Genomic DNA, 19,379 nt, shown 5'->3' with positions numbered 1-19,379 from the left:
TATACCATAAAGAGCTGTAGAAACATGCAGGTAGGAGAAAACATGCCGAAAGCAATTTGGACAAATGGAAAATTTCCATTGGTTAGAGGGACAAACACATGGGAATATTTTATTGGTTAGAAGGGAAAAATTTAAGCTTTCCCATTGGCCGGGGGTGAACAATGTTTTCCCACCCCAAGCCAACAAAGAGAACGCCTATCAACGTAATTATGTAAGAACATATACAAAGTTATTTTCAAAATTACTAAATTTAGATGTAAATTAAAATGTATGGTTTTTATTTTTTGATGGCTCTAAGTTGAGTTCATGAGCAAGGTCTAGATGCACTCTTAGAGATCTTAAAGGATACAAATATTTGATGCCTTGTCGCTTGTATTTCCAATGCACAAATAATGTCATTAATTATGAGGCTTTGATACAATGCCTTAAAAAAGTGATAGATTTGGATGTTAAATAACTCCAACTAATAAGGATTTACAAATAGTTATCAAACATTTAGGAAATTCAATTCATTGTATTTTAATCACCTTAAGGATTATAGAGATGACGCATGGTTTATTATTTCTAAGTTTGAAACATTCAATATTAATTATGTCCATTGAAGTCAAAATCCAAATTCAAATTTACTTTCAAACACAACTCCTATATTTATACCATTGGGAAACTTTTCTATGGACATGTTTTCTAATGAACAATTTTCCATACCTTTTATACGAAACAATATTACAAACTAGATATTTTTTCATGATGATGGCCCTATTTTAGAATTCCTCACATATGAACATACTTTTAGGGGATGAACCATTGATTAAAATTGACATTGTGATCAACAAATTAATACATTTCCTCTAGATACAAAACCAAAGAGTGAGAACTTATTTCTTAATATGTGGTTCAAATCTCTGTAAGAAATAATACCCACAAAATATTAATCTAGGTATTGGATACATGCCTATTGAGGAGGCTACATTTTTTCATTTCCTTATGGAATTATAAAGACTTTTTTCTCGTAGGATTACACTGATTCAAAGACCCATGACACTAAAATCATTCAGGATGTGATATCATTCAAGAAATATATAATCCTATTCAACAAACATTCTTAGATATGTATTTAACAATATAATAACAAATGAAAATGAATATAAGAGGAAAAATATTTTTTATCATTCATCATTCCCTATGGGTATCCAATATGGTCCCTGTTATGAATAAGAATGGAAAAATCAGGATTTTCATTGATTTCAAAAATATCAATAAAGCATTAGATAAATATAACTACCTTGTTCCAACCGTGGAACACATCCCGTAGTGTCCTTTAGGTTATAAATTTTTTTCTATGTTGGATGATTTTTCTAACACCCCAACTCCAACCCCTCGACTGTAAATAACATGTACATTCAAAGATTAGGCTAGTGGGGTTATCATGCCCATGTGTATGTATGTGTATATGTTTTGTGACCAGAGTATCGATGTGCATATGCTTTTATATGTTTTGAGGCTAAAATTTATGGTGTTGCAAATATGATATTTCATGCACACTAATAAATGCATTAGCACTACAGACCAAATAAGATGAACAGAGCATGGGGGGTATGACGCCATGTGCATAAAAAGTGGGTTTCATATAACTTGATAATTATGATAAAAGTGCATTGGCTTCTCAAAAAAGTCCATGAAATGACTTAAGGGGTGTTAGGTGTCAAAAAGCAAACATGCAAATAAAAGTATGTGTGTGGGAGCTACTAAGGGTTAATGTTGTTATGTGCTTATTTGTGCTAAAGAAAATCTAACGTTCATTATATTTATTTCATCTTACAATGTTGTTATTAGCAATACACTTGTGTATGATAGAATGAAATCTAGCATGTGTTAGCTTTCTTTTGCTTGATAATGTTGTTGTTGGCAATAGGCTTGTGTTTTTGCTAAATGTAAATATAACACATGTTAGATTTTTTTCACCTTACATTGTTTTTATGTGCTTGTGTTTGAGCTATAAGGAAATTTAGCATGCATTAGATTTCTTTCACAATGCAATGTTGTGGTTGGAAATTTGGTTGTTTGTGCTAGAAGGAATATGCTAGAATTCTTTGATCTTGCAATGTTTTTATTGGCATTTTGCATGTGATTGTGTTAGAAGAAAATTTAGCACGCGCTATATTTCTTTTATTACAATATTTTTATTGGAAATATGTTTCAGTTTGTGCTAGAAGTAAATTTAGTGCGTGTTATGTTTCTTTAACCCTACAATGTTGTTATGTTCTTGTGTTTGTGCTAGAAGGAAATCTAGCACGGGTGATATTTCTTTCATCCTATAATGTGCTTGTGTTTGTGTTAGAAAGAAATCTAGCATGCGCTCGATTTCCTTGCTGTGTAATGTTGTTGTTGTCAACATGGTTGTGTTTGTGCTAGAAGTAAATCTAGCGAGCTAGAATTATTTCACCTTACAATGTTTTTGTCTGTGTGTGTTTATACTAGAAGAAAATCTAAAACGCATACTTTTTTCAACTTGCAATGTTGTTATTAGCGATGTGCTTATCTTTGGGCTAGAAGGAAATTTTGTGTGCACTAGATTTATTTCACAATGAAATGTTTTTGGAAATATGGTTGCTTGTGCTAGAAGCAATGTTTTGAAACTCTAACTTTGGTTCAGAAATGGCCGAGGGTTGGCTTCGACTCGGTATCGACTCGACCGGTTTGATTTCAATGACTCAGTAGTTGTAAAAAATACATTAATTTTTTTTTTTTATAAAAAGCATAATTTTAAAGATTTTCATTCATGTTTCCAAACACAAATCTTTAGAATATAGAGAGAACACAACATATGATCAAAGTAGGCTCATGAATATATCCATTATATCAAAATGGCACCCAATGCACTCTCCAATACAAAGTTCATACTTAGCCACCACTGCCAGGATTCTTTTCTGCCTCTTCCTAGGGAGAATCACTAGACTACAACAACAATAATACCAATCCTCTGCCCCTAATGAAGCCTCAAAATCCTTGATTTAATTCTTGTCAAGCTCCAGAACAATCAGAGGTAAATATGTATTTATTAGTCCATTTATAGAACGTTTTCCTTTTTAAAAACATTGTATGGCTCAATGAATTGTTTAAGTTTTCTAATTCATGCCACTAGGACAACCATACTTCAGCCTTGCAATTTTCAAAACTTTCTCACAACGATAGATTACTTTAGGACTATAAATATGCAATAAACAACAACACAACCATTTATATGTAGGAGGTGAAACAACTTTTGTCAAATGTGTTTTAAGATTTTTGTCAAAGAGCCTAGCTGACCGAGTTATTACCGAGTCAGCCGAGTCATTACTGGGTCAACCAAGTTGTTATTGAGTTGATCGAGTCAATGACTGGCTCAATAACAACCCAGCCAACCATTCTATTTCAGCCACCAAGCTGACTCGAGGATGCATTGGCTCGGTTTGACTCGGCCAAGTCGGAGTCGACTCGGTCGTTTTTTAAAACAATGGCTAGAAGGAATCTAGCATATGTTTTGTTTCCTTCAGCTTGCAATCTACTTATGTTTATGATAGAAACAAATCTAGCATGCACTAGACTTCTTCAGTCTTACAATGTTGTTATGTGCTTGTGTTTGTGCTAGAAGGAAATATAACATGCGTTATATTTCTTTCAAATTGAAATGTGCTTGTGTTTGTGTTGGAAATTTTTTTAGCAGAGGAAATATTTCTTATACTCTATAATGTTGTTATTGGCAACATGCTTGTATTTGTGTTAGACATAAATCTAGCACTTGCTAGATTTATCACTCTACATTGTTGCTATGTACTTGTGTTTGCACTAATAGGAAATCTAACACATGTTAGATAGATTTTCTTTTAACTTGCAATGTTGTTATTGCTAACATGTTTTTGTTTGGGCTAAAAGGAAATCTAGCTTGTGCTATATTTGTCTTGTCCTGTAATGTTTTCATTGGAAATATTTATATGCTTGTTTAGAAGTAAATATAACGCAGACTAAATTTTTCTCACCCTACAATGTTGTTATGTGATTATGTTTGCATTAGAAGGAAATATACTATGCATTATATTTCTTTCACCTTGTAATGTTGTTATTTGGAATGTGCTTGTGTTTTTGATATGAGGAAATCTAGCATGTGTTAGATTTGTTTTGTCTGGTAATGTTGTTGTTGGCAATATGTTTGTGAATTTGTAATAGAAGGAAATCTAGTACGTGTTATATTTTTTTCACAATGCAATATTATTTTTGACAATACAGTTATTTGTGCTAGAAGGAAATCAAATGCCTTGCATTGCTTTTATTTTGCAATGTGTTTCTGTCTATGCTAGAAGGAAATTTAGCATGCAATAGATTTCTTTTTTTCTTGCAGTGTTGTGGTTGACAATATACTTGTGCTTGTGATAGAAGTAAATCTAACGCATACTAGATTTCTGACACCTTGCAATCTTGTTATGTTCTTGTGTTTATGATAGAATGGAATATATAACACATTATATTTCTTTCACCTTACAATGTTATTATTCCCAATGTGTTCTTGTTTGTGCTAGAAGAAAATCTTGTGGGTGCTAGATTCCTTTTCCCTTACAATGATGTTATTGGTAATATGTGTGTGTTTGTGCTAGAAGTAAATCCAACATGTATTAGGTTTCTTTAGCCATACAATAATGTTGTTTACTTATGTTTGTGCTAGAAGGAAATATAGCATGTGCTAGATTTTCTTTTACCTTATTGTAATGTTGTTGTTGACAACATATTTGTGTTTGTGCTAGAAGTAAATCTAGCACATGTTAGATTTCTTTCACCTACCAATGTTTTTTTTTTTTTTTTCTTGATGCTTAAATTTCTTTCCCCTTCCAATGTTGTTATTGGCTATGTGCTTTTGTCTATACTAGAAATCAATCTACCATGTGCTACATTTAATTTTATTTGTAATATTTTCGTTGGAAACATGTTTGTATTTTTGCTAAACGTAATTCTAGCACATGCTAGATTTATTTCACCCTATAATGTTTCTATGTGTTTGTTTTTATGTTGTTAAAATTGGAAACTAGGGCCAAATTCCATGTGGGTCATATTATTAATTGCAGTTGATATTTTTCTTGGATCCCTCTCATCGAGAGGTGTAGGATTGATTTAAAGATCATTTGATTCTGATAAGTATTCGTGGAGATATGAATTTATTTGCATTATGGGACAATTCATCAAGGTCGGCCAGCAACCAAATAAACCCCACTTGTGCCCAATGTTTTAGTATAAATAGAGGTGGCCTTCGAGTCATTTTTACACACACTTGGGATCTCTTCCTCTCTACTTGTCTTTTGGTTTTAGTAGGAGGAGAGATACTAAGGAATAGCATTGCCCTATGGAGAACCCCTAACGCTTCCCTATGTAGAAGCCCTAACACTACCCTATTGAGAAAACCTAACACTGCCCTATTGAGAAGCCCTAATGCTGCCCTATTGAGAAGCCCTAACGTTGCCCTATGGAGAACCCCTAATGCTACCCTATGAAGAAGACCTAACGTAGCCTATGAAGAAGCCTATACGTTGTCCTAATGGTGGTATGAATATACCCTAGCTGCAACAAGCCTAGAAGAGAACAACAAGGAGTTAGGAGGCTACTCCAGGAGGCCGTGGAGCTATTCAAGAAGGCCATAGCCCACATCTCGAGGTTGAGAGGTAGGGGGATTGTTTCAGGGTGGTTAGGTGAAGGAATATCCCTTAGAAGGGACGTTGCAGCTAAGGGACAGCTTGTTGTAGCAAGCCACAGTAGATAAGAGGAGGTCGAAGGATGGAATAGGGGTTGGAACAACCGAGCATTGCATCCAAGGCTTTCCTACCCTATTAGAAAGGCAACCATAGTTGTGGAGGGCTATTCTAGCCACATTTTGAAGGCTGTTAGGATTGTTGTTAGAATGCCCTAACCAGTCCAACAATGCAGCAAATAGAAAAGCCCCAAAATAGTGATGATGATACATTGAAGCATCATGATGATGGAAGCAACATGATGATGAATGTTGCAACATGATAGGTATAGTGACGAAGTGTATCATAGCGTAATGAGGGGCAACATAATGGTGAGGTGCAGCAGTATGATATAGCCAGTTCATGGTGTTGCAAGTATAGCACATTGGTACAACAACATGCAAGGGACAACAAACTAACATTGGGACAGTTGTATGGTACTTAGCAGCAAGTACACCAAGCATTCAATGGTGCAATAGCATGCAAGGGATAACAAACTAACATTGGGAAAATTGTATGGTACTTAGTAGCAAGTACACCAAGCATGCAGTGGTACAACATCATGTAAGGGACATCAAGCTAACATTGGGACAAGTGTATGGTACTTAGCAACAAGTACACCAAGCATGCAATAGGCAACAAGCAAGCAATGGGACAACAAACATGGAAAACATGGTTCAACCATGACCCATGGGACAATAGTATAACATTAAGTCTAGTAGACATGAGGTCTAGCATTGTGATGATGTGTGCAGCATGGTGCAGCACGGTGAGGTGTAGCATGATGATGAGATGCATCACAATGATAGGTGAAGGAGTCACCTTGGAGAATCAGTTGAAGCAGCATGTCTTCAACTGATCTCATGCATCATCTTCTTAGAGATGATCTACACTCTCATTTAGATAAGTCAAAGTGTTGACTTGAGTTGTATATGTACTATCTCTCTCTCTCTCTGCTGAACTATTGAAGAACGTATAAGAAGAATTGATCAAGGGTTTCCCCACATTGGGGTTTGTCCTTGGCTAGTGCCACATCTTGTGTCCTCTTGACTTGGCTTGTCTTCTACGATTTATATTTATGTTCTATTTGTAGTTTACTTTAATGTTGATGTGATTGATAATCCGTAAAAAATATTGAGCTAACTGTGAAAATTGAAATAAATTTCTCTAGCATAGAACATACCCAAAACTTAACATGGTATCAGAGTTGAGGTGAAGACAAAACCCAAGCAAGAGTGAAAGAGCAATCACCGAAGATAATTGGGAAAGGACAAAAGGATCAATGGATTCCTCATCCCTTTTCTAATTCACCAAGGGTGAAGTCAAGGCAGAGAATATTATTAGAATGGCGTAGTGGAAGTTTTTTATGGCCTACCTGAAGATCACTTCAATGGGATGTCTGAATCTAAGGGTGGAAGGAAAGACAGATGCCTTGGTTGAAATAAGTTTGTTCATTGTGAAAAGGAGTGTCAGACTGGTAGAGACACATCACTTGATGATGATAACAATCATTCTAGGGACATCTTCAATGATTATAGGAATGAAAGGAGTCAACTGACTCTTTAGAGAAACCAAGGAACCGCAGGTATGAAGAATCAAATGTTGTTTACGATAATATAAAGAAGTGTTATCTTGTATTGGTCCTCTCCTTCAGATTCTTTGGGAATTTGGCTTATTCATTGTAGTGCTTGAAGGCACTCCATTGGATAGAAGGGTGCTCTCTCTCTATTTTGGTATAGATGGAAACATTCGTGGGATTATACTTGGAGCTGATGCCACCTATTTCAGAAAGGGTGTTACCCCTCAATTGAATGACGGTAACTCGATTCATTTACATAATCTCTTTTATGTACCTGATCACAAGAAGAACCTGTTGTCCATTTCGGCAATGGAAGTCAAAGGTTTCAGGGTGGCATTCATCGATGGAAAGGTACATGTTTGAAAATAGAATTTTCAAGGATGCTTTTACTCATGGGTTCAAGGTTTCCAATTTGTATCAAATTGCAGAAATTCCATTGGGGACCATGTCAGTTGACACATAGCACCAGAGGTCTGTGCATTAGATGATGACAAGGATGCCTCAATTCAAAAGGAGCATGAAGGTACATGTCTGAGATGTACCGAAGGAAAATCTCACAAGGGAACCATTCCCCTCATGTAGGAGGTCCACAAGTTTGGAAAAACCCAAGGAGGTTTGAGATTCATGATCAGGAATCTCATTTGTGTTGGTGGAAGAAAGCCCTCTATGACTTGAAACAAATCACCCCAGGATTGATATGAGAGGATTGATAGCAATTAGATGAAGCTGAGATTCACTAAGGAAGAAGCCGATCCTAACCATTGTTTGAAGGTTATGGATGATAGACCTCTCATACCGACGCCTTTTGAGAATAACCTATTTCTGATAGGTGCAGACTCTCTCACTTGCAGAAGTAAGAGGGAGTTGGATTTCAAATATGGAATGGTAAACTGCAAGCCCATGACTACCTTGAGGATCTTAAATTTTAGAAGTTATATGGTGGTGATGACAGACCAAATTTGGGAAATGCCTCTGAGTTTCATAAACTCATTTGCATTGATGTTCTTGGTGAAATTCTATTCAGATATATGTTTTGTAGTTAGCACAATGAGATCATATTTGGTTGAACCTCACTTGATTGGTGCCAAGAATCTTCTGAGATATCTTCGAGGTATAATCTCTCATGGATTGAGATAAACTATCGGAAATATGAAGTTGCATGATTATTCGAATGCTAACTGGGCACCTAGTGTGGAGGATCACTAGAGCACTTCTCAGTGCTTGTTCTTTTTGGGTTGTACTTCGATATCATGGATGAGCAGGAAGTAGAAGTCAGTTGTTATAAGAACCACTGTGACCAAATACATAGCCACAAGTATGATCTTGTATGAAGCTACCTAGTTATGGAAGCTCTTTAGTGAGATGTTTGTACACATGATGAATACCACTATGATTCTCTGTCACAACCAGGGGGGATTCGATGGTTGAGGAATCATGTATTCGATGATTGCTCCAGTAGATAAACATCACATACTACCTAATCTGGGATATGTTAAGTCGATGAGTGAGGAGGCTCCATCACATTGAGACTGATGTACAGGTCGTAGACATTTTGTCAAAGCCCCAAGGAAAGGTCAAATCTGCAACATTCCCGAAGGACTTGGAGTCACTGAGAAACCTTCTTATAAGTTTCCTGCATGTTGTATGCATCGATCTCTGGGAGCTCTGGGGGGGGTTGGGGTAATTACTGGAGCAACACACGACCATAGGGAAACTCACCCTCCCCTAATGGTGCATTGTGTACATGGTGAATGGCTCAGACTTCCCTTGCGATACCCCATGGCAACTTTTTAATAGGATGATTGGTTCTCCTGTGGGACAGGATGATTAGTTCTCCAGTCAAGGCATCCTACCCATGCAGTCTGGGACTCATGGGAAGTACTTATCATCAATCAATGAGTAGGGAAATGGGGTTAGGGACCATTATTAGTACTATCGATCGACACATCGTTATATCTACCATACTCCCTATGCTAAGATGACCTCCATTGATCTAGGATTAGTATGAGTGGTTTGAGGCTCTATTATGATATTGATCTGGGATCAATGAAACTGACCTTGATCAGTAAGAGTGGTATGACACACTCTCTTCATATAAAACTGACTTCAGGTCAATAGAGAATGGTATGAGAGATTCTCGATCAATTCTTTTTCTTCATGGTTCAGTAAAGCAGAGCAGAGCAGTGCAAGGCACTAATGGCAGAGATAGTACAGTCGGAGATATGGATGAGTGGATGGAGTTCTCCCTAGTTGACAGGGAGTGTTAAAATTGGAAACTAGGGCCAAACTCCATGTGGGTCATCTTATTAATGGAAGCCGATATTTTTCTTTGATCCCTCCCATCAAGAGCTGTAGGATTGACCTAAAGATCATCTGATTCCGATAAGTATTCATGGAGATATGAATTTATTTTTGTTATCGGACAATTCATCAAGGTCGGCCAACAACCAAATAAACCCCACTTGTGTTCAACATTTTAGTATAAATAGAGGTGGCCTTGAAGTCATTTCTACACACACTTGGGATCTCTTCCTCTCTACTTATCTTTGGGTTTTATTAGGAGGAGAGATCCCAAGGAATAACACTGCCCTATGGAGAAGCCTTAACGCTTCCCTATGGAGAAGCCCTAACGCTTCCCTATGAAGAAGCCCTAATGTTGCCCTATTAAGAAGCCATAAAACTGCCCTATGGAGAAGCCCAAATGCTACCCTATTGAGAAACCCTAACACCGCCCTATTGAGAAGCCCCAACATTGCCCTATGGAGAAGCCGTAACACTCCCCTATGAGGAAGCCCTAACGTAGCCTATGAAGAAGCCTATACACTATCCTAAGGGTGGTATGGATATACCCTAGCCACAACAAGCCTAGAAGAGAACAATGAGGAGTTAGGAAGCTATTATGGGAGGCCGAGGAGTCGTTGAAGAAGGCCACAGTCCACATCTTGAGGTTGAGAGGTAGGGGGATTGTTTTATTGTGGTTAGGTGAAGGAATATCCCATAGACGGGATGTCCCAGCTAAGGGAAAACTTGTTGTAGCAAGCCATAGTACATAAGAGGAGGCCGAAGGATGGAATTGGGGTTGGAACAGCCTAGCATTTCAACCAAAGCTTTCCTTCGCTCCTAGAAAGGAAGCTACATTTGTGGAGGGCTATTCTATCCACATTTTGAAGGTTGTTAGGAATACTGTTAGAATGCCCTAACCAGTCCAGCAATGCAACAAATAGAAAAGCCCCAAAATAATGATGATGATACATTGAAGCATCATGATGATGGAAGCAACATGATGATGATATATTGCAGTAGCATGATGATGAATGCTGCAACATGATGGGTATAGTGACGAATTGTATCATAGCATAATGAGGGGCTTCACAATGGTGAGGTGCATCAGTATGATATAGCAAGTTCATGGTGCTGCAAGTATAGCACATTGGTACAAAATCATGCAAGGGACATCAAACTAACCTTGGGACAACTATATGGTTCTTAGCAACAAGTACACCAAGCATGCAATGGTACAACTGCATGCAAGGGAAAACAAACTAACATTGGAACAACTGTATGGTAGTTAGCAGCAAGTACACCAAGCATGCAATCATACAACAGCATGCAAGGGACATCAAACTAACATTGCGATAGCTGTATGGTACTTAGCAGCAAGTACGCCAAGCATGCAAGGGACAACAAGCAAGCAATGGGACAACAAACATGGACAACATGGTTCAACCATGAGACAATGGACAACATTACAATGACAAGTGCAGTAGTCATGAGGTCCAACATTGTGATGATGGGTGCAGCATGGTGCAACACGGTGAGGTGCAACATGATGATGAGATGCAGCACGATGATAGGTGAAGGAGTCACCTTGGAGAATTAGTTGAAGCAACATGTCTTCAACTGATCCCATGTATCATCTTCTTAGAGATGATCTATGCTCTCATCTAGATAAGTCAAATTGTTGACTTCAATTGTATATGTACTATCTCTCTCTCTCTCTTTGTTGAACTATTGAAGAACATATAAGAAGAATTGATCAAGGGTTTCCCCACATTGGGGTTTGTCCCTGTCTAGCACCACATCTTGTGTCCTCTTATCTTGGCTTGTCTTCTGCTATTTATACTTATGTTCTATCTGCAGTTTACTTTAACACTGATGTGATTGCTGATATGGAAAAAATATTGAGCTAAATGTGAAAATTGAAATAAATTGCTCTAGCATAGAGCATACCCAAAACTTAACATATGCTAAAATGAAATTTAATGTACAATATATTTATTTCACCTTGCAATATTTTTATTGGCAATGTGCTTGTGTTTGTGATAGAGGGTAATATAGAATGTTTTTTTTCACAATGCAATGTTGTTGTTGGCAACATGCTTATGTTTGTACCATATCCCATTCTTAGACCACATATTCCATATCAAGGGCCTTCTAATAATTTGAGGGTTTAACATTTTTTATTTTGTAACAACAAGCTATGTAGGCATGGAATAAAACCTCATTGTCTCTAAAAAGCAAGGTCAATTTTCATAAGCATGGAGATGTTTCATGAAATATTATTATTGCAATGTTTTTATTGACAATGTGTTTGTGTTTGTGCTAGAAGGAAATTTAGCATGCACTAGATTTACTTTACAATGAAATGTTGTTGTTGACAATCTTCATTTATGCCATAGGAAGGAGTCTAGCATGTGTTACATTTCCATTTCCTTGCAATATTTTTAATGTCAATGTGCTTGCATTTGTGCTAGAAGGAAATCTAGCTTGTGCTAGATTTCTTTTGGTTTGCAATGTTTTTCTTGGGAATATGCATGTGTTCATGCTAAAAATAATTATAGCATGTGCTAGATTTCTTTCACCATACAATATTTTTATTGGAAATATCCATGTGTTTATGATAGAAAGCAATCTAGGATGCAAATATTTCTTTTTCTTTGCAACATTCTTGTTGGCAATATGCTTGTGTTTCTGCTAGAAGTAATTCTATCACATTCTCTATTTCTTTCACCTTGCAATGTTGTTATGTGTTTATCTTTGTCCTAGACAAAGATCTAGAAGAAAATCTAATGATTGCCATAGTTAATGTTCTTTCATTGTATTTTTATTTTATGGTTTCTAAAGCAAGCTAAGACTATACATGACTATAAAAGAAAATTTTTGTGCAAATATGATGTAGTTTCTACAGTTGTTTTTATTTATTAACAATGTAATGTCTTTTGGAAATGTGCTTATGCTCGTGCTAGAAGGAAAGCTAGTAGGTGCTAGCTTGCCTATAGTCACAATTAAAAGAATATAATAAATTATTTGGGGGTGCCCTTTTTCTAATCAACACCATGATTAGCTATTATTGTGAGTTCTACACTTGTTATTGTTCTTGTTCATTTTGTTACACATATAATGATGCGAGTAGTTATAGTATTTATAAATTCATACTTTCTTCAATAATTCGAAACTGTGATAATAGTTTTTTTGTTTGTCAGAAACCATGGACTATGAAGCTAGTGAGAATTCAAAGGAAGCATCCAAGGAAAAAGGAAGTTCAAGAAACATGACACCAATATCTTTAAATGGTATGACTATTTTAAAATTAGTTTATACTTTGTTACAATGGTTAGACATTATGCTAATAAATGGTTGTTGATTAGTTTATATTTATTATTTTATCAGGTCGATGATAAAATGTTGTGCTCCTTCTTCCACTGTCCAATTATAATTTTTTCTGATAAAAAAATTCTCTTATATATTGATCAACCTATTTGGGATAAATGGGACACTGTTTTTAACTGTTACCAACTAGGCACATTAAAGTGTTATCCAAGCCAACTTGATTTTGAGAACTACAAGAGAAATAGTCTACACAGTTTGACAAAAGCTACTCTTTGGCCCCTTCAGGGATTGACCATGGAAGAAATTGCTTCAATAGTAGATAAGCTATTGGATCGAACCATTTGGTTTTCTATTCCACTTAATCATCCAACAGATGCCATAAAATTAAAAGATTATTGTTCTAAATTGAAATTAAAAGATTATTGTTCTAAATTGAAAACCTATAGAACAATACTTGATGCAATGGTTACATATTTTCAAAGTCATGATGAGAAATTGAATGAGAAAACTCTCACCACATTCAACATTCTTGAGCATTATGAAATTAACGATATCATATTTTCCAATTTTTGCAACACGGTGAAGGAGTCTACTTATGTAAAAGGAACACGTAATACAAAGACAGAGTCCCTTTCTCAACGAACATGTGGAGTATTTGACAGAATGATAAATGGATCAACAAGTGTTCAACAGGTTGACAACAATTTTGAATTTGGTTGTCATTTTTGGGGCCCTAATCTTTTGTCAACACTTTTGCACTCTTTTCCAATGTCAGTTGCAACCAATTTTACATACTGACCTTATTGTTTTGGATACACTGACTTTGAAAAAAGAACCATTCCACAAGGGATATTATATTGAATATTTTCGATTTCTTATCGAAAAAAATGAGTTGAATGACTTTACTACAATTCTCTTAGTAGAAATTTGGTTTTGTAATAATGTACACGAGTCTTTGGAAATTGCCATAAAGAACTCCAAGTTCAACTATAAAATGACTAGTGGCATTTATGAATATAAGTCTCAAAACAATTATAGTTATGATATAGTTTTTACTATACATTTCTATACTTCAGAATTAAAAAATTAGGAGGCTTCAAAATACTCTCACACATTTGAAGACACATTTGATGAAAATGAGAGAGATTATGATTTCTGGATGGATTTATTGGAAAAACACCAACAATGTAGTGATGAAAAAGTGGTTATTTCTCTTTATGCGGGGAAAAATTTAATCAAGGCTTGTACATATGGAAGAAGAATTGCATGTGTTGTGCAAACAAAGTCACAAAGGACAATCATGTTGAATAATTACAAATATTTTCAACTATCAAATCCAGGATCCATTAACTTTTTGGAAAATTCAGGTACTATAGTTCCTTTGTTGTTTCTCTTATAATACTTTGGATACTATTTTGTTCATATTTCTTAATTGTCAAAGTGTTTACTAAAATGACTAATGATGAAGATTCTAAAACAAAGAATGATGAAAGTGGGAAGAAAAAAAAAAATCAATATAGTGCTTATGATGTTGAAAAAAGTTTAGAGATGGAAATAGGAGGAGGAGAAGTTATCATACCAGGTACATAATTTGTTTGGTTGTTTCTCTTGTTACCTTTTGAATTTATTTAATTTCCATATTCATAACATTTTTGGATGTCTATTATAGGGAATTATGAGAAGAATGAAATTAATCAAGACAATGACCATGGAATGATGGAGATAGAAATGGGTATTAATCATTGTAACTCTTTTTTTTAATCTAATTTATTATTATTATTATCGTGATTCATAACATTTCATATGTTGATTATTGTTGGAAATAAAGAGAATGAATATAGTGACCAAGAGAATGTCCCACAAAACTACAATCAAGACCAAAATATTATATGGACGAGTAAAGATGATTCATTTTTTATATAGTTTAATGAATTTTGTTCATTGTCACAATTTATAACATTTTTTATGTTTATTATAGAGACAAGCAAGGAGAACAAAAACATTGATCAAATGAATGTGAAACAAAGCTTTAATCAAGGAAAAAATATAATATTAGGTACTTATAATTTGTCCACTTGTTTTCTTTATTATTTAATGATTTTATTCATTTTCAAAATTCAAAATATTTTATATGTTTAATTTAGAGACAATTAAAGGTAACAAAGATGATGATGAGGTGCAAAGTTACAAATATGAAGATAATATCATATCAGATACTTATAACTTGTCTTATTGTTTATCTTATTATTCTTCGAACTCTAATGCTTGTAACTACCATAATGTTGTACATTTTTATTATAGGAACAAATAAAAAGGATAAAATTAACAATCAAAATAATGTTAAAGGTGTGCGTGTGTGTGTGTGTGTTTCTTTTTAAAGGTTGCATTACTAATGTTTTTTTTTGTATCAGTATTTGATTGAAGGTTTAATAAGAAGTACTATTGGTATTTGATTGAAGGTTTAATATGTTTACTCTAGGTTCTATCATGATGATAAAATAAATTATTATTTCATCTATAAATAGTGAAAAAACCACTCAAGGTAAGTGTATTGTTTCAACATTTTTTTAGTAATTTTTGTAATATGAATAAAATGGTTTGACTAGATTATTTGTCACTGTGTTGAAGCCAAAATAATTGAAAAAAAAATAGTTATTTTTTAACTAAAGGACATTTTTTATCATAGCATTGATGATGAGGAAACAAACAAAGGGAATATTGAGAAAATGGGATCTGATTCTAATTACACAATAGAGAAAAAGTTATTTTGGATTCATTCACATGAAAAAAATAAATTTGAAATGTGTTTCAAAAATGAATCCCTTGACATTGCAATTTGGATGACAATTTTGAAACAAAGCACAACAAGAGTTTTAAAAAAGTTGGTTGCAGAAACATTACAAGATAAACCCATGTTTATCCGAACTGCTTAAGATTGTAAACCACAAAAGGGACATATGGTCATTAACAATCCAACCAAAGTTATACACACTAAATCATTGAAAAAATTGTGGGAAATGCATACCCAATATGATGCAACCAATACTATTATAGTGGATTTTTCACTTGAGAGAGTGAAAGAGAATCCCAAAGAAAATGTGATTTTTTCCCCTCCATTCATTGGAACAAATCAAGAGGATAATTGGTTGATTGATGAGCTATGGAGAATGTTGCATAAACTCAAGAAGGCTATAGATGTGCAAGCTACTTTGAAGGATGTTCAATTGCATTTAGAAGTACCTTAAGATGAGAGATGTCTATTTCATGCTATTATATGTATGACATCATGAATTATTGCTTTTATTTCACAACACTAATAAAATAATTGTTGATTTGGTTTGTCATTACTAAAAATAAAATATTTTTATTTTATTTATTTTTGGTGAGATATTGTGTTGATTACAATTATTGATTTGAATGGTCATTTAATGTTTTCATATCAAAATTTCCCATGCTATAGAAAATTTTACAATGGATTTACTTATATGTAAAAATTAATAGATAACTGGTCTATTTGTTTGAATTAGATCATTACAATTATTTGTTTCAATCATGCTTTAAGTTATCATTATACCTCTTAGAAATTAGTAACGTGAAGGATGACCCATTGCATTCTTATAAATTATTTTATTCCATATAAGTTGAAAAACTATATTAGGTTCTACGTAGCACCAACAATAAACATACAATCTGTATTAAAAGAATCACCAAAAGCAATAGCCAAGGTATGTTTTGGGATGTTTTAGTGTCTACAAATAAACGCTTCAACCCCTAGACTAGTAGCTAAGTCTAGAACAACAATGAAAAGGATTCTTTAACTTTTCTATAACCAATAGATTAAATAAGATAGTAAAGAAGCCTACCTGTAGCTTTCGCTTACTCCTTATCTCCCTTGATCAATTCTGTCGCTCCCTTCCATACTTAATCCGCTTGAAAAGTACATGCACACAGACAAAAGACAAAAACCAATCAAAGCATATGATAATGATCTATTGATTGAACATAGAATGGAATCAAGTTCATAATACACATATGAAAGCATCAATGAACAATACAAACATATGGAAAAAGATTTGAAAACTTTATTAGTAAAAGGAAGAGTTACAACCCAACTTTCTTGTTTCAGTATCACTCCTCTAGTTCAATCCCATCGTCTCCTCATAACAAGCAAGACATTTTAGCATCATTACAATACTTGAAACCAACTCAAGTCTCATACTAACAACATCTCCCTATAATTCAATGATTTCTAGCCCCTAATCACTAAGATGAGTGGGCTTTTTATAGGTGAATAAACGAAGTTATGCCACAAATGGTGATAATAAATGCCCTCCCAAACATAAAATTTAGTTCCATGGAGGAAGGAATAAAGGGATTGATGTTCCTTAACTCCCTTCCTGATCCAAATTTGAGCCCAAAGGAGTATATAAACTTGGGAAGCTTTTAGATGCATCCAATGGATAAGAATATTCCCAAATCCCAATGAAAATTTGCTCAAATTCACCCAGCGCAAGTCAAATAGGGCTCAAGTGTGCTGCATAGCACCCAGCCAATGTATTGGATTGTACTGCAGTGCACCCTGATGAAGGCCTGCCTATGCTGATCTTGTTAGAGGTAGTTTTTTGATGATTTCAGTCATGGAATCTCTTGGGAAGGAAGCATTCTCATGGTTGAATTCATTTAGGGCATGTAACAACTGAATTAAGGTTTGATGGGCCCTAATAGTACTGATCTGTAAGTTGGGGTTGATGTGCCCAAATGAATCTGTAACAATTGCCTCCTAAAGCACGAAGTCGTAAATATGTATGTTGAGTGAAATGCATTATCATGTGGAAAGGAGGTTTCGAAGCGCAAGTGTTGGAAATAATACTGAGAGGGGGGGGTGAATCAGTATTATCACATTAATAAAACTTTTTCATTTCCATAATCAGATTCATATATGCTACTTCCACAACTTCTTATGTTTAAGTTAATTGATCTTCAATGAGTGCATTAGAACATTATCAACCATATTATCAGATAACAGATGCCGTAATAGAGAATAGATCATCACACATAAGGCACACACATGAACACCATGATATAAGGTGGAAACCCAATGCGGGAGAAAAACCACCTGCTGCAAGTCATCTCAATCTTCTTCTTAATAAGAAAATCCTTTTACAATATTTGTACTGGTGCAGTCTTATACCAGTACGGGAGCTACAACCCCCTTTGCTCTTGTACTAGCCGATCCATTTACTAGTACGCGGGCTGCTACTTGCTACAATGCTCCAAAGATCTCCCTTAGCTTTTGTACTAGCTTAGATACTAGTACATAGGCGCTGGCCTACAATCTTCTCTCTTCCAGGTACCACGTTTCATCAATTTTCAGACTGGATACACTGAAGCACAACACATAATCTGAAAGGCCACTTTTCATCCAATTTTCATACTGGACCCAACAACAACATTGAAGCTCATAATCAAACAACCTTCTGAATCACCCAATCACCAGATCCATACATATACAATGATATTATGAGAGTTATCAACCAGATCTAGTACATAAAGATAAGTCATTAATCATGTTGTTATCTGAACTCAATACCAGTAACCAAACATCAGTTATGCACCCAAAACCCTGCAGAATAGTCAAAGGCAGTTAAAACAAATTTTAAGCAGGGATCGCAACTTCACTGGTATAGATCTGCGGATATCTGTACTACCTCCGCACCTGCGCCTTCTGTGGCGCCGCGACCACCGCACCTGCGCCTTCTGTGGCGCCTCCGCACTGCGCCTTCTATGGCGCCTCTGTGGCGTCTCCGCACTGCGCCTTCTGTGGCGCCTCCGCACTGCGCCTTCTGTGGCGCCTCCACACTGCGCCTTCTGTGGCGCCTCCGCACTGCGCCTTCTATGGCGCCTCTGTGGCGTCTCCGCACTGCACCTTCTGTGGCGCCTCTGCACTACGCCTTCTGTGGCGCCTCCGCACTGCGCCTTCTGTGGCGCCTCCGCACTGCACCTTCTATGGCACCTCTGCACTGCGCCTTCTGTGGCGCCTCCGCACTGCGCCTTCTATGGCACCTCCGCACTGCACCTTCTGTGGCGTCTCCGCACTGCGCCTTCTGTGGCGCCTCCGCACTGCGCCTTCTGTGGCGCCTCCGCACTTCCGCAGCTGCAGCGCTCGAGAGATCACCCTTCACAGATTCGCTTTCAACTTCACTTTCATAGATCAAACTTTCAAAACAATAACCCAATATTTCAGATCTTAAGATATTCAATTGCAAGAATGAATTAGCCAAGTGATCTCCTTTGCTTTATATAGGCTTAGGCCTTTCACAATACCACGGGCCAAAACCATAGGATCAAAAAAATGTTGGACTAATACCATGAACCAACCATGAAAGTACGTGAGATCAACACTTTTGACAAAGTACCATGGTCCAAAACCATAGGTTCAA

This window comes from Pinus tabuliformis, chromosome X (assembly GCF_031772625.1).
Source record: "Pinus tabuliformis cultivar Carrire ecotype Pingquan chromosome X, CPIR1, whole genome shotgun sequence".
Lineage (NCBI taxonomy): Eukaryota > Viridiplantae > Streptophyta > Pinopsida > Pinales > Pinaceae > Pinus > Pinus tabuliformis.
The sequence above is the reverse complement of the archived record's forward strand: the minus strand, read 5'-3'. Positions refer to the sequence as shown.